The 13,771-nt window shown below is 40.3% G+C and overlaps 1 long non-coding RNA gene across 2 annotated transcripts; it reads left to right on the top strand.

The window, feature by feature from the left end:
- Positions 1-1,216: 1,216 nt before the first annotated feature.
- Positions 1,217-6,999, top strand: LOC136002303 (uncharacterized). 2 transcript variants are annotated; one of them, XR_010607895.1, is made up of 5 exons: positions 1,217-1,317; positions 2,395-2,486; positions 2,822-2,966; positions 4,542-4,624; positions 5,792-6,999. It is a non-coding gene; the product is annotated as an uncharacterized LOC136002303 (long non-coding RNA). The 2 variants fall into 2 exon arrangements; XR_010607896.1 differs by lacking the exon at positions 2,395-2,486.
- Positions 7,000-13,771: the final 6,772 nt, after the last annotated feature.

Here is a 13,771-nt window from a genome sequence, read left to right as displayed (position 1 = left end):
TTTCTGCTGTACTGCTAATATATTGCTTGTTACAGAATCGTATTTCCTACAGTAAAAAAATTACATGTTTTCACTGCATGCCCCGACAGCTCCAGTTCTAATGAGAACAGTTCTAAAAAATTTTTTCTAATAGGTTGACACCATAAAATGATGCTAAGAGCTTGCAAACTGAGGAAATGCAGCACAGTTGGCTTTTGTTGCTTGTTTGAAATAACTCTTTATTCCGGAGGGAGAGGAATCATGTCATGGAAAACATTTGTTGCAGTTTAACTACTAGCCTAAGCCATTTTCATGACCAAATTGACCCAGTTCTCACCTCAGATCCCATCATGTTTCATGTTTATTTATTTTGATAAACAGCTGATGCAAACTTCAAAAAAGATGTGATCATATTTTCAGATTTCAACAGTGTGCAGTTTCTTTGAAATGTTAGGTGCCACGGCATACACAAATGTGGCTCTTGTGCCTTTGTTTTCATTGAAGGTGGAATCACCTTTGATATGTAGGGAGTGTCTGTATGGTAGAGGAAAACCTTGTTGTAATTGAAATGTAAGCATTGGTGCTCTTTGCATAACAATTCTGGACTTTTTGAATAGGTTTTCTTTTTTGCCCTCTGTTACATTATGAAGTGACACAGCAGTGTAGATTAAGTGGATCACTGACTGCTCTGGAGATGCAGTTTTGATCCTATATTCAGAACAATTTTCTGAAACATGCAATATGTTTGCCCAGTGGAAATGTGATAACTTGTAAATTCATAAGTCTCTGGTAGTGTAAAGCATAAATCCTGCAGCTAGGGAGGGACTTGTAGGTAGACTTGAGAGAGTATCTGAGCAAGGGATTCATCCCTTAGAGGGTCAGACTGTAAGACGCTGAATCAACAAGCACTTCAGCAGGTACATAAGTCCCTTTGAAGCCAGCCAGACTCAACACATATTTCAGTGCTTTGCTGAATAAAGGTGGGAACTAGTGTGTTTAGCTTTTAGCACATGCTCAAGCATTTTTTTGCTAAACCAGGGCCAGAGTCGCTCAAAAAAAAAAAAATTATACACACATGCACTGGCACCACATGCTAGACAGTTTATGAAGAGTAAATTTTTCCACAACAGAATCAGCAGGAACTATTATTAAATGCAGCCATGTCAATAACGTGTAGTGTAGATCTGTGAGCCAAGTGGAAAATAGCTCTTGTGCTCAGTGATCTGCGCTGACGGGAAAATGGGACTCCCCAACACCAAAGCAAAGTAGAGGCTACACAGCAAAACTGATAAGTGGAAAGGGATACCAATAAAAAGCCAGATGCTTTCTGGAGCACATGTGAGTATACACGAACCTTGAAAGCATGTTGATTATTAAAAAAAAAAATATAAGTTGTTTTTTTTTTCCATTGACTTGACCCATTTTAGCAATTGCTATTTTTCAAGGTGTTCAAAGAAAATCTAATGGGGTTTTTGCTAGTGTACAGGCCTCTGGATAATGTCCTTGCTTGTCCTTTTCCTTGTTCTTTTATGTGTCAGCAATTATTGACCTCAAACTTCATTTTTGATGAGCTATATAAAACATTAATAAATGATGAGGAAAAAAATGTTGTGGCGTATGATAAAATCACCTGTATTACAAATAAAATGTTCACTCCTGAGATTGTCAGCTATTTTTACATTAAGTACTCAAAGTGTTTGAACACAGGAGTGCTTTAAATGAAATAAACAAGAAAATCCATTAACAACAGGGGTTTTGTTAGAAATGGGTAAGAATACTGGCTCTGTACTCCGGACTGGCAAAATATGATTGGGGAAAGTGTAAACCTTTCTTTAGTGAAAGCTATGAGCATAGCCACTATGATCTTTTTAAACAGATAATTTGAAACAACAGAGAAAATCAAAGGGAGAACCAGATTTCATATTTTAGTAAAACTATGATAGCTCAGAGGATGGGAAGTGAGGATTTTTCACAATGTTCCCTTTCCGAGAGGGAAATTTTTCTTGTCCTTATTCCCTGTGTCATGTGTCTGTTTTTCTAGCAGAAGTAGCAGCATCTCTGGGAGGAAGACACCTTCTCCAGCACAGTGAAATCACAGACCTGCAGCGGCCAAGCTTATCCTAATCTGTCGCTGTCTTTCTGTAAAATGTGTGTCAAAGAGGAGAAAAAAAAAAAAAAAATAGACTGTTAATAAGACTATGTCTTGTAAAAATCTGCAGGTTTTTTGCTAGGGGAAGGCATCCTGCAATATCTGGAGAGAGGCGAAGAGTCTTTGTTCTAGACTTGTTTTTCTCTTTGGCTATCTGGAAGCTTGATTTATTTGTCAGGTCTCAGGCTGACCTCACTCCACAGCCCAGTCTAGGAGTTTGTTAAATACAAAAAGAAAGAATGTGCATGACTTTATTAATATTTTAGGACATTAGCAGTGGCCAAGCCAGGCTGCTGTGGCTACCAGACCCCAGAGCCATCACTAGGTGTCCCACCAGGACCCAGAGGCATGGACGAAGGTGAGGAGCTGTGATGGTCCCTGGACATCCTTGTGGAGGTTGCACTGCTGTGGATCCCTCAGGCTGATCCCATCTTCTTTACCAGAATCACCTACCTGCTTCCAATCCAGCTTCTTTCAATTCTCTTCTTGCAAGGCAAAGTTGCCAGCGAACTCCTTCCTCCTTGACCTATGACCTCCACCTCAGAAAGAGACAGGCAAGAGTCATGAAACAAAAGCAGATTTTTATTTTATTTTATTTTATTTATTTTTTCGCCACATGAAGAAGTTAGATATATACTCTAGTGAGGGCTACCTGAGGGAAAGGAGTCATGGCTCTCTGTCCTTTCTTCCTAGGAGAGGGGATAATTCTTAGATGCACAGATGCCTCTCCCTGTTCTTTGCCCATCCCTCGCTGGAGACAGAGGGAGAAGAGGCAGGAGAAATCCTGATGGACACTTCGAGCTCTTCTTCACAGAAAATATAGAAATGGGTATGTCAGGTAAGTCTACAAATTTATAATATTCTCCCGTTGCCAGTCAGCACCCAGCAAAGAAATTCCCTGAAGTGGGATGTTTACTCAGTGAGCATTTTGTGGGAAGTTCTGCTGTGAAATAATACTGATTTAGGTGCATGATCAAGTTGTACTGGTGTAGAATATTTACAGGATTTTAAAAATTTTTTTTTTGGAAGAGGAAGGAGCTTTCTTTGAAAGGATGAGGGGGATCCTGGTTGTGTGCAAATGGATCTCTGCACCTGGGGCCAATTGCAAACCAGGGTCCAGGTGTTTGCTGCTGCTGAGCTCCTGCTTTGCGCTAGGCTGAAACCCAGGTCATCCCTTCCATGGCTCAGGCTCAGATGCATTTTAGCCTGTGTAGGGTGACTAAAGGACCAGGGTCTGGCAAAGAGCCACACACGGACAGGAGTTAAACGCAGATGTACACCCTGAAAATCCATATGCTTTCATTATGGATGTTCTCTGGCTGAATTTGCTGTATTGTTGCTGGTTAAACTTGAGTGAATTAGTCTTTTCCCGAGATCACAAACCATCTTGAAGTGTTTCATGTGGGCAAATGAGCAACACTGTAGTTAAGAAAATTAAAAAAACAAACAAAGAAACAAAAAAAACAAAAAAAAAAAACAAGAAAAAAAGGAAAAAAATAAAAACCAAACAAAAAAAAAGACAAAAAACCCCAACCAGTGTGGCTAAGTTTAGATACCTAAATTCATATTTAGCTTCCTAAAAATAAATCTGGTTCTCAGAAGGTCATATTTTTTTGAGAATGAAGCTAGTAATTTAGGTAAATAGATGTGAATTGAGGTGCTTGAGTTGAGCCAATCGGGCAGTAACATTTTTGACTTAAAACCAAGACTTTCTGCCTTTGGAAAATACATCCTTGCTGGAAATACAAGAAATTTGTATGTAAAGTGGGTTACAGATATGCTCTGTTCTTAATTTTTCCACAAAGAAACAATGATAAAAAAAAAAGTCTGTGAGCTTTTTTAAAGTAGAAGATAATTAACGTAAATCAGTCCTTAGAAACAATACAGGCTTATTTTCACATTTGTTTAGGATTAAGCTGCTTCCACAAAGTACTTCCACATGTATGCTAATTAGTTTTATAACAAAACCAACCATCCCACAGTGAAGAGTGAAGACAAAAGTCTTATGAACCATGTCTTATTCAATCAACATTTATCTCTATGTTCCAGGCCAGCGGGATCCCCTTTGGGCTTAGCTCCTGCTGAGCACTGTAGACGTACATTGCTCAACACCTGACTGAATTGGAAGACCTTTGGGTGCTTGGGAATGGATAATAAGCTTTCCCTTGGAGGTTGTTCATGTGCAGGAGGTCATATGCATTCCTCTAGGGTACAGCCAAGAGTTTAACCTTTGTTTCACGGTCACATCCATACAAAAGTCAGAGTTGCAATAGGTTCATTTCTTTCTCTAGTATCAAATCCAAGCACTTTTATTTTAATATCCTCTAAACCAACTGTCAATAGCACCTTGACTCAGTTATTGCCATGGGGAAATTGCATATTCTCACAGTTTTGTTTCACTTGTCTTTTTCAGTCTTTACTCCATTCCTACTCTTGGGACCTGCTCTGTGCAAGATAACAGCTCTCTGTCTCAGCTATGACAGAGTAACTCTTGATGTATGTACTTATAAACCATGGAAAACACATGCAAGCCTCATACAACAACCTTCCATTTTTGCTGTATTACTTTCTATATACCATAAGTGAAATCATAGAATGGGTTCATAGAGTGGTTTGGGTTGGAAGAGAACTTAAAGATCATCTATTTCCAACCTCTCTGTCATGGGCAAGGTCACCTTCTGCTAGACCAGGTTGCTCAAATCTGATGGGATGTCATTCTAATACCTTTATTTTATATTTGAGTCCAAGGACGCAGCCAAGGGAGGATTTGATAGCAAGGGAACAGCAGAGTTATGATAGCCTGGTGTAGCCCTTGCTGCTGACAGGAGCAGAGAAGACACAGCAACAGCCTCATTCCCTGTTCCTGCCTGTATGCTCGGCTCTGCCAATAACTATTTATGTCTCACACTGTAAAGTGGATCACTAAAAAGACTGAGGTTAAAGACAGCCACTTTTCTGGAGGGGTAATGAAAGAGAACTTTCTATCCAGCCTTGTCCATGAAATCAGCACGTCATATAACCAAACCCTTGGAAAGCTGAGAAGCTCTTACAGTCCAGCCTGGCCTCATGGCTATGCTTGTAAGTGCACTTTTTCTTGGGCATTTTGACTTTCCCCAGATTTCTAGTTCCTTCATAACTTGAGTCCTGAGCACCCAACATGTGTGCTACCCCACTACCAGTGATGCAAATGAGGATTTTCTTCAATAGAAAACAGAGCACAGGGTCAGTTGGTTAATGCATAGGTGCCACCTACCATCAGGAGCAAGACCTACTGGATGGTATAATTTGATTTCTGTTTCCTCAGGTATTTTCTTCTGTTCTTTTGTTCTTTTCTAATAGCATCATTATTTAAAGGATCCAAGTAATACTTTACCACAGTTTTCTCAGAGCCAGGGTAAGCAGCTAGACTATAGAAAATAAACAGTGATGGTTGCTTTTTTTCATACAGTTTGGTATGTAACACTCATTGGTTGCAAATTTAAGCCCATATCTGGGTCCTGTAGCTGTCGCTCACCATTTGATTTCTGTGTCCAGCATGTATAGACCACAATCATATTTTGGTATTTTGAGGGAAGTCAGTAGTTATTAAAGATCATATCCCAAAATTGCTGTATACACAAATCATATTTTGGATGCAAATCAGGATACTTGACTTCTTTTCAGAGCAAAGAGTGACTCTGCCTTATCAGACATCTGTCGATACTGCTATTTCTGGACTTCAGTGGATGCTGCATCACACAGCCACTTTGTTTTTTGTCGTCAAAGCAATTTCTTCTGCAGCTCTTCAGCGGCCTCTCTGCTTTTGGTGCCTGATACTCTCTGCTGCTGGTGACTGGGTGGATGCGTCTTATCTCCAGAAGTCCAGTGTCTTTGCCAGAATCATGAGAAGCTTCTACACAGCTGTTATGCTCTTTGAGCTGCACATAGGTATGCTCTAAGCATCTCACATAGGCCTGGCCCTGGGTGGGGGTTAATAGCTTACCAAAGACAACTTTGGTACCACATACCAAAGACTACAAAAGTAAATGTAAGGAGATTTGTTCTGGGATGAATCCAGCAGGCTTCCACTTCATAAAACTTCTTAGATCCAAAATTGAAGCAACTTATCTCAAGAATGCATGGCTGGGAAAACTGTAAGATTCTGAGAATGGTGCATTAACATCTGTGAATTTTTGGGTGATAAGAGACTATAGACATGAGGGCTAGGGTCAAATAGAAATTTAAATCATGGTACTTTCATCCTCAGAAAATCATACAGAGAGTGTGAGAAGGAAAAAGAAGGAGAAACTTTCGAGGCTACCATAGACAATGGCAAGGCGGGTTTAAAAAAATGGGATGCACTTGAGACCTCCCTGTATAACAAATAATGTTAGCATAATTAAAATTATGTTCTTAGCTGCATTTCTTCAGTATGAAGCCAGTCCTCTGAAACAAGAGCAGCTTTCGTTACTGTACCTTAAGCTATTTCCAAAGCAGAATAAATCAGGGCAGATGGAGTCCAAACCTTAAGAAGGGATAGGGAAAGAGTTAAACGGCTGCAACCCCTTTTGTGAACCTGTGTGGATGTTCTTCTCCAGGTCGAAGGATTTAAGAAGGGGGGGGAAAAAAATCTGAAGCCTCCACTAAACTTGGGTTTGTAATCTGAAAGAGGAAGGACCTTTGCACAAGAATAGGAATGCTTCTCAGGGAGCTATAAGCATCCCAATACAGCACTCTCATAGCGTATACTATAGTGGAACAGCTTCCATCTATAAGCACCTCTTAGGCTGGAATCAACATTTCCTCTTGGCTTCCCCTTGGGAAAGTATCCATCTTCTGCTGGAAGGTCAAATGAGCCCTTCCACTGGATCAACAAAACAAAAATGGATGAAGGATTTACTTCATTCTGCACAGAGAGAACTTCACCTGAATAAAGACAAATTTTGGCCTGATAAAAAAAAAAACCTGGCTGGTTCACTATTTCCTTTTTTTTTTTTTGACAGAAATTAATTCTGCTTTCAGACAATGAGGGCAATTCTACTGCCTGAGAAATTCATAGATTTACTCAAGGTCTAAGTCTTTCTAACATGTCCTGCAGTGACTTTTTTTTCTTTTAACGAATTAAATTCTAGCATCAGTGTATATGTTGATGTGATTTCATAGCACAACAGGAATCCCATTGCAGCTTACAATAGTTTATAATCTTCTACACATTATCTAAAACAGCTGGATTAGGGCAGACACAACCTTGGAGGAGGTCAGCCAAGTAGGGTTGTGAGGGTGCATTTTCAGAGCAGTGCATAGTGATTTAGCCACGCGACTCCCGTTAGTATAAATCACTAAATCACTATGCACCACTTTTAAATATAACCCCTAGAGTCACTTTCTTAAGGAACCTTATAGAGTAGTTTCACAGAACAAGTCTGAAAACCCTTTATATCACTAATATTTGCCTAAACCCACTCCTAAAATAGTATTCTTTGCACTACTGGACTTGATTAATTAATTGAAAAGTCTTGTGCAGGTGTTTTGCACTCTGCCATTTATATTTGAAGTCATCATCTAGGCTTCAAGTCAGATTTCAGCAGAGAGGTGGAGATACATATTTTTCTGTTTACTTTTATTCAGGAATGTAAATTTCGCATTTTTCAGCTATATGTCTGTGTGAATTACTAACGAACTGGTAGATATTTGGACATATTTCTGAATAGACCTAAGAAAACATGACCATTTAAAATGGAACAATAGTTTGTTTTTTTTTTTTTTTCCGTGCTTAATAGTCAAAAAGCCTAAACCCAAATCTTTGATTTCAAAGTAAACTGCTATCGACTTTTAACTAATAATACCTTTAGCTGCTTGACACATCAGCTGGAATGATTAAATTATGTAGCAGTAGAGATATCTGGAGAAGCAATGACAGGTGGTACAAACCTACCAACAGTAGTTTGAAATGGTGGAGGGGGAGAAGCATTTTCAAATGTCAAGACACCAGCACCAACCTCACTGTTTTCTTTTGAAATATGATTTCTGGTTTATACACCTTTTTGCCATTCAGTCATAATTTCTTGGGTTTAGTGCACTCTTTTTATTCAGACTGAGAGGCATATGCTTGTAGATGTGCATATGCATATACACAGGTGAGAAGACACAAGGACCAAGTCATGCTTTTGCTTTTCTTTGGGTCGTCAGAAGGATGCTGAAGAGCAAGTGGGTTGCCAGGACATTGCACCTGCCTTAGGCAGAACCATGCTGAAAGTGGAAGACTGCATCTGGGATGAACACAACCCCTCACTGATAAGCACAGTTGTTTTTCCTTTCAGATCAGCCTACGGAGAGAGAAGCAACAATGGGAAGACCACCATATTTGCACTTCTTTCATTGACAAAACTGTAGTTGAGGATTTCTTGGCTAATCCACCCACCCTGGGCATGTGAGAGTTTTTTCCTGCGGTTTTAACAAAGCACTGGGATCTGCTCTGTGTCAGCAGTAGGTTAGGATTGTGCTGAGTTTGAGCTGCAGTAGAAGTAACCTCTGTGCTCCTTCTTCCTCGTCTAACGCTGCTGTTGAGGGACAGATGGAAGTCAGTTTTTTATGGAGTCATAGAGTGGTTTGGGTTGGAAGGGACCTTGCAAACTCACCCAGTCCAACCCGTGCCATGAGCAGGGACATCTTCACCCAGCTCAGGTTGCTCAGAGCCCCGTCCAGCCTGGCCTGGGATGTCTCCAGGGATGGGACATCCACCACCTCTCTGGGCAACCTGGGACAAGGTCTCAACACCCTCACTGTGAAAAATTTGTTCTTCATGTCTGGCCTGAATCTCCCCTCCCTTCGTTTAAAACCATCATCCCTTGTCCTGTTGGAACAGGCTGTGCTAAAAAGTTTGTCCTCACCTTTCTTATCGACCCCTTTAAAGTCCTGAAAGGCCACAATAAGATATTCCTGGAGCCTTCTCTTCTCCAGCTGAACATCCCAACTCTCTCAGCCTGTCCTCCCAGCAGAGCTGTTCCAGCCTCGGATCATGTCTGTGGCTCCTTTGGTGCCTCTCCAGCAGGTCCATGTGTGTCTTGTGCTGAGGACCCAGAGCTGGACCAGCACTGCAGGGGGGTCTCACCAGAGCAGGGCAGAGGGGCAGAATCACCCGCCTCGACATACTTGGCAACTCAATATTTTTTCTTATATATATTCTCTCAGTATTTTTTCGCTCAGTGGTTTATTAGTCCTGCAGCCGTGTATATGGATGATTTGTTTGAAGCTCACCACTTGCTGGAAGAGGTCTTTGTGCCATTTTCAATTACAGCAAAACTGAGAAAACTATTCCCACTACATCATTGAGAGATTCATAAGAAACAGCTCTAGAGTCACCCAGAATCTCCTTGGGCTACAGCAAGGCGCGAAGTCACAGAGGGCTGGCCCTGGGTATAGGTGCTGGACATCTCTGCTGCCCTGCTGGATTTTACACCACTGTTTTTTTAATAGGAAAACCTCAGACAAACAGATTGGGGTTGAACACACAAAAGACACTGCATTTAGCTCTTGAAGAACCACTTACGCTTTCAGATGCTGCTGGACGTCTTTTGCTGTTGATGAGTGACATCAAGCAGGCAACACCCAGCCAGAAAAAGCTGCTGAGGGTGTCAATCCTGACGAAGGCTGAGGGGAGATCCAAAGGTCCAAGCTGTAAGAGGAAAAAACCCTGACCATGTAGCTGAGGTTTAGTGAAAGGCACACATGTCTAAATGCTTAAAATACATTTCTGCTTCCTTCAGGGTCTGACTAACCTTTCTTGGCTGGCAGTTTGCTGGTTTTGGAGCCACCAAAAGACATGCCCACCAGGCAGTTGGGTGTCTATCTGCTTCAGGCTGAACAGCTTGAAATGTCTAGTACAAACCGATGGGACAAATTTCTCCAGGAGATGGGGGTGATCCAAGCTGGGTTTTCCATGCTCAGTATTAAACATTATAGTTTCCTTTTCAATGCGGAGCCTATTTCTGCATAACTTGATTTATCCAGCCTTGTGAATCACAGAGTTTTGAGAAGAACCTTGGTCCTTGTGGAATTAAAAAGTAATTATTCCATTCCTCTAATAAGACAGGAAAAGACAAGTCTGATGATTCATTTCCTATACTCTTCACTAGTTTTTCTCCTCAGAGGCAAGGGCAGAACCACTCCTCCTTTCCCTCCATCCAAGGCTCCATCTCGGTCTAACAAACATTCAGCAGCAATGACCTCATGAAGAAGTGGTCCCCAAGACACTTCCATCTTTGCAGGAAGCCCACGCACTCTCATGAAAGCATTGGATATGGTGCATCGTCTGTTTTCCTTTTCCCAATGAATCAAATTCAGCATCCGTGAGGCCTAAAGCTGTTAATTCTGTAAGCAGACATAATTGCAAACAAATGCTGTAACTTAATTTTTGATTGCTCAGAGGGAATCATAGAAAACCAAGAATTATGTCAGAAAGAGACATGGGATAAGTTATCCATCATTGTCCAAATGCTGCACCTTCTTAATATATAGGTATATTTTCCAATAAATATAAGACTGCTTTGATTTCCAGAATTATTTTTAGAGACTGTTAAATGAAAAATATGATTTTGCTCAAGACATAAAGTAAAGGAATTGAATAGGCTTTTAAGGAATTTTAAATGAGTGGAAAGATCCCTGTCTACATGATGAGAGAAAAATACTACTTCTCTGAGTGCAAGTTACATATTTAGTGGTTTCTCTACACAGAAAATATAGTCCATTAATCATGTCAGAATACTTCATTTCGTTTAGGTCTTTGTGTCTAGCAAACCGTTTAGTATAGACTAAAGATCTGTAAGCATCCTTTTTATGTTTGAGGAAATGATGTGTTTCAATGTCAGAAAAATATTTTTCTTTTTTTTTTTTTTAAAAAAAAAAAGACTTCACCTTGAATTAAAACAAAATATAAAACTTTTTTTTTTTTCCAAATTGAAATTCCACAGTATTCCCTTTAAAAACAGGAAGCAGTAGAAACCATTTGGTGTTTTTGAAAGGAAATATTTTTCTCAGGCTCCTAGGCTCTGTGGTTTCCCTCATGTTGACCTGGCAAGGCACTGAAGAGCCTGGGATCTGGGAGGCACTGGAAACTTGGTGAATGTCCTTGAGATTCAGGAGTCAGAACTGCAGAGATCCCTTTTGGGCAGGGTGTTAAAATGTGCATAAAAGCCATCAGTCTTCAAGACTGAGGGTTTGGTGGGCTGAAAGGAGTCCAGAACCTACCAACTTTTAGAATTATACAATTCAGTTAAGCACATCACCAAAAAGTGAGGCCAATGCATTGGTAAGGAATCTCGGAGGAGGGCATAATTCGACTCTGTAGATATGAGTGGAGTAAGGTCAGGAGGCAGACTAGATCTACTGAAGCCAAAAGAAAATTTTGTTACTTGTGTAAATATGTGTAAGTGTATGATCAACTAAATTTGGTGGCAGATGGCGTCTAACTATCAAGCAGTGAAGATCTGAAAGAGACTTCTATTTACACACAGTGAGGTCAAAAAACCTCCTGGTAACTTGCAGTGTTCTGTTTCTAGGTATTTAGTGGGACTCTAATATGGCAGCAGGGGATGGATTTGATGAACTGTGATGAACTCAATGAACCTCTCCATCTTGTGCTAAACAAACTGCTTCGGTTTCTCCAAATAAGCATTTTTCTGCAATGCTGTTGTTGGATTTCCAAGTTGGTCTACTTACATGCCAATGATATGGATGAGACTACAGGGTGTTGACAAATTGGTGGAAAGGGTTCGGTAGATAGTACCTTCTTCTCCACTGTAGGAAGAGAAGTCCACTGCAGAGTTTGATAACTTGATGAATCCTTTCAAGTATGATAGTGGTCTTTATAAAGTCTTCTACATGCAGTTGGGTGGAAGCTGGTAGGGCTCATGGTGGGAAGGCCATTGTAAGTAAGTGCGCAGAAAAGGTTTATCAAAATTCTATCTCAAAAAAGGCAAACTTTAGCTGTTCCAAAAGTTTCAGTGACATGACCCCTCTGTTAATAGACTGTGGGTGCTCTGTGTCATGCACCCCAGGAGACCCGATAAAGAGTGCTGTCATCCCTTTCTGCTCGTGTGTTTTAGTTTGCTTCAACTGGAAGTCAGTGTGTAGGAAGTGGGAAGGAGAGGTGGAGTCATCCTAACATGGCTGGACACCAAGGTCAAGGATTTGGAAAAGCTGCACAGCTTACATGTACCCCATGGGAATTCTGCATTCATTTTAACTGGACATAGATTTCACCACAGTATTTATGAAGTTGTGATGTACTAAATCTGTTCCCTCCCAGGGAAATTTAAGGGACAATTGTGGTACGTTGGGCTTTTCCTGAAAATATTGTATCATCAATTGTACCAGTGATATGCCTTGAAACAGTTTCTAACTCCTGTGCCAAAATAAGATTTTCCTGGTGATTCCTTACTGGTAAGAATATGCGTCCTTTAATCCCCTAAGTTTTCTTTGTCTTTCATAGTCAGGTAATGGAATTTATCTTATTTATTTGGCCATGATGTCACCTGGAATTTCTTGCTATTAATTCAGGATTTCTAAGATGTCAAAGTCTCTCCATTTTTGAAAATAACAAAGAAATTAATATAAAACGTGGAAAAAAAACCCACCTCGATAAATAAACCTGGGTTTATTTATGATATAGAACCAGTTCTACTCGTTCTGTTTAAGCTTTCAGAGGAGGGAAGTTTGAAAAGCTGAGGTGCTCTAGTTTGCCAATCGAGCCCAGAGGGGATGTTTGACTTGAAATTATAAACCTAACAATATAGGAAATACTGAAAGAGCCTTAACAATAACCTACCTAAATTGCTATTACATTCTCTGAAGTGTATTTCATTCTTTTAGAGTCTCTGTATGACAGACACTAGTGGAAAGAACTTTTCAATCATTTTATTTCCCTGTCCTCAATGTTTCGTCCTTCTCTGGAGTGCTTTGAAAATAGTGGTCTTAAATGGAAGGGCACACCAGAGTGCCCCATCAATCTTTATGTTGCTCAGTCTCTCTGTTAAACCTTTTCCTCTCATCACAGTATTCCCAAATTTGAGAAGCAGCATTGTTCAGGACTACCTGATGTTCTGTGGATATGCCCACATTTGGAGTGACTCATACAAATTAAAGTTCCTCTGGGAATATGTTCAAGTAATCAATGCTGATAAGCAATAATAGTTGCCAGAAGGGCTCTACTGCAACGAAAACCACCTATGATCACAGCACTGCTGATTATTTAGTATCATTTTTAAACTAATGAAAAGTGTTTTCGCATCAGAAAATCATGATTGCAGTCGGTATCTGGAAGTTTTCACAACAAAGGGATTTCTGCTTCTGTTGTATACACAATGCCCTACCTTACAAGCATGAGCCTTGATTGGAGCCTTCAACCTTTGCCCAAAAAGCAGAAGTGGGGCAATTTCCATTGAAGTCAGTGAAACTGATCCTATGGAGTGAAACACATGCTTAACTGTTTGTTGGACACACACTTCTCACGAAATTTGTACTGGGATTGTTTAAAATCTTTACCTACCTGATTTTTTTGGGTCACGGGGGTTTTGCCCCCAGTGTTAAGTTCTTTAGGCTCGTGATCTGACTGTGACCACTGTGTTCTAGTATGAAACAGTCACTTCCCTGATGCAGAAAAAATTT

This window comes from Caloenas nicobarica, chromosome Z (genome assembly GCF_036013445.1).
Source record: "Caloenas nicobarica isolate bCalNic1 chromosome Z, bCalNic1.hap1, whole genome shotgun sequence".
Classification (NCBI taxonomy): domain Eukaryota; kingdom Metazoa; phylum Chordata; class Aves; order Columbiformes; family Columbidae; genus Caloenas; species Caloenas nicobarica.
Note: the sequence above shows the minus strand (reverse complement) of the source record. Positions and strands in the feature narration are given on the sequence as shown.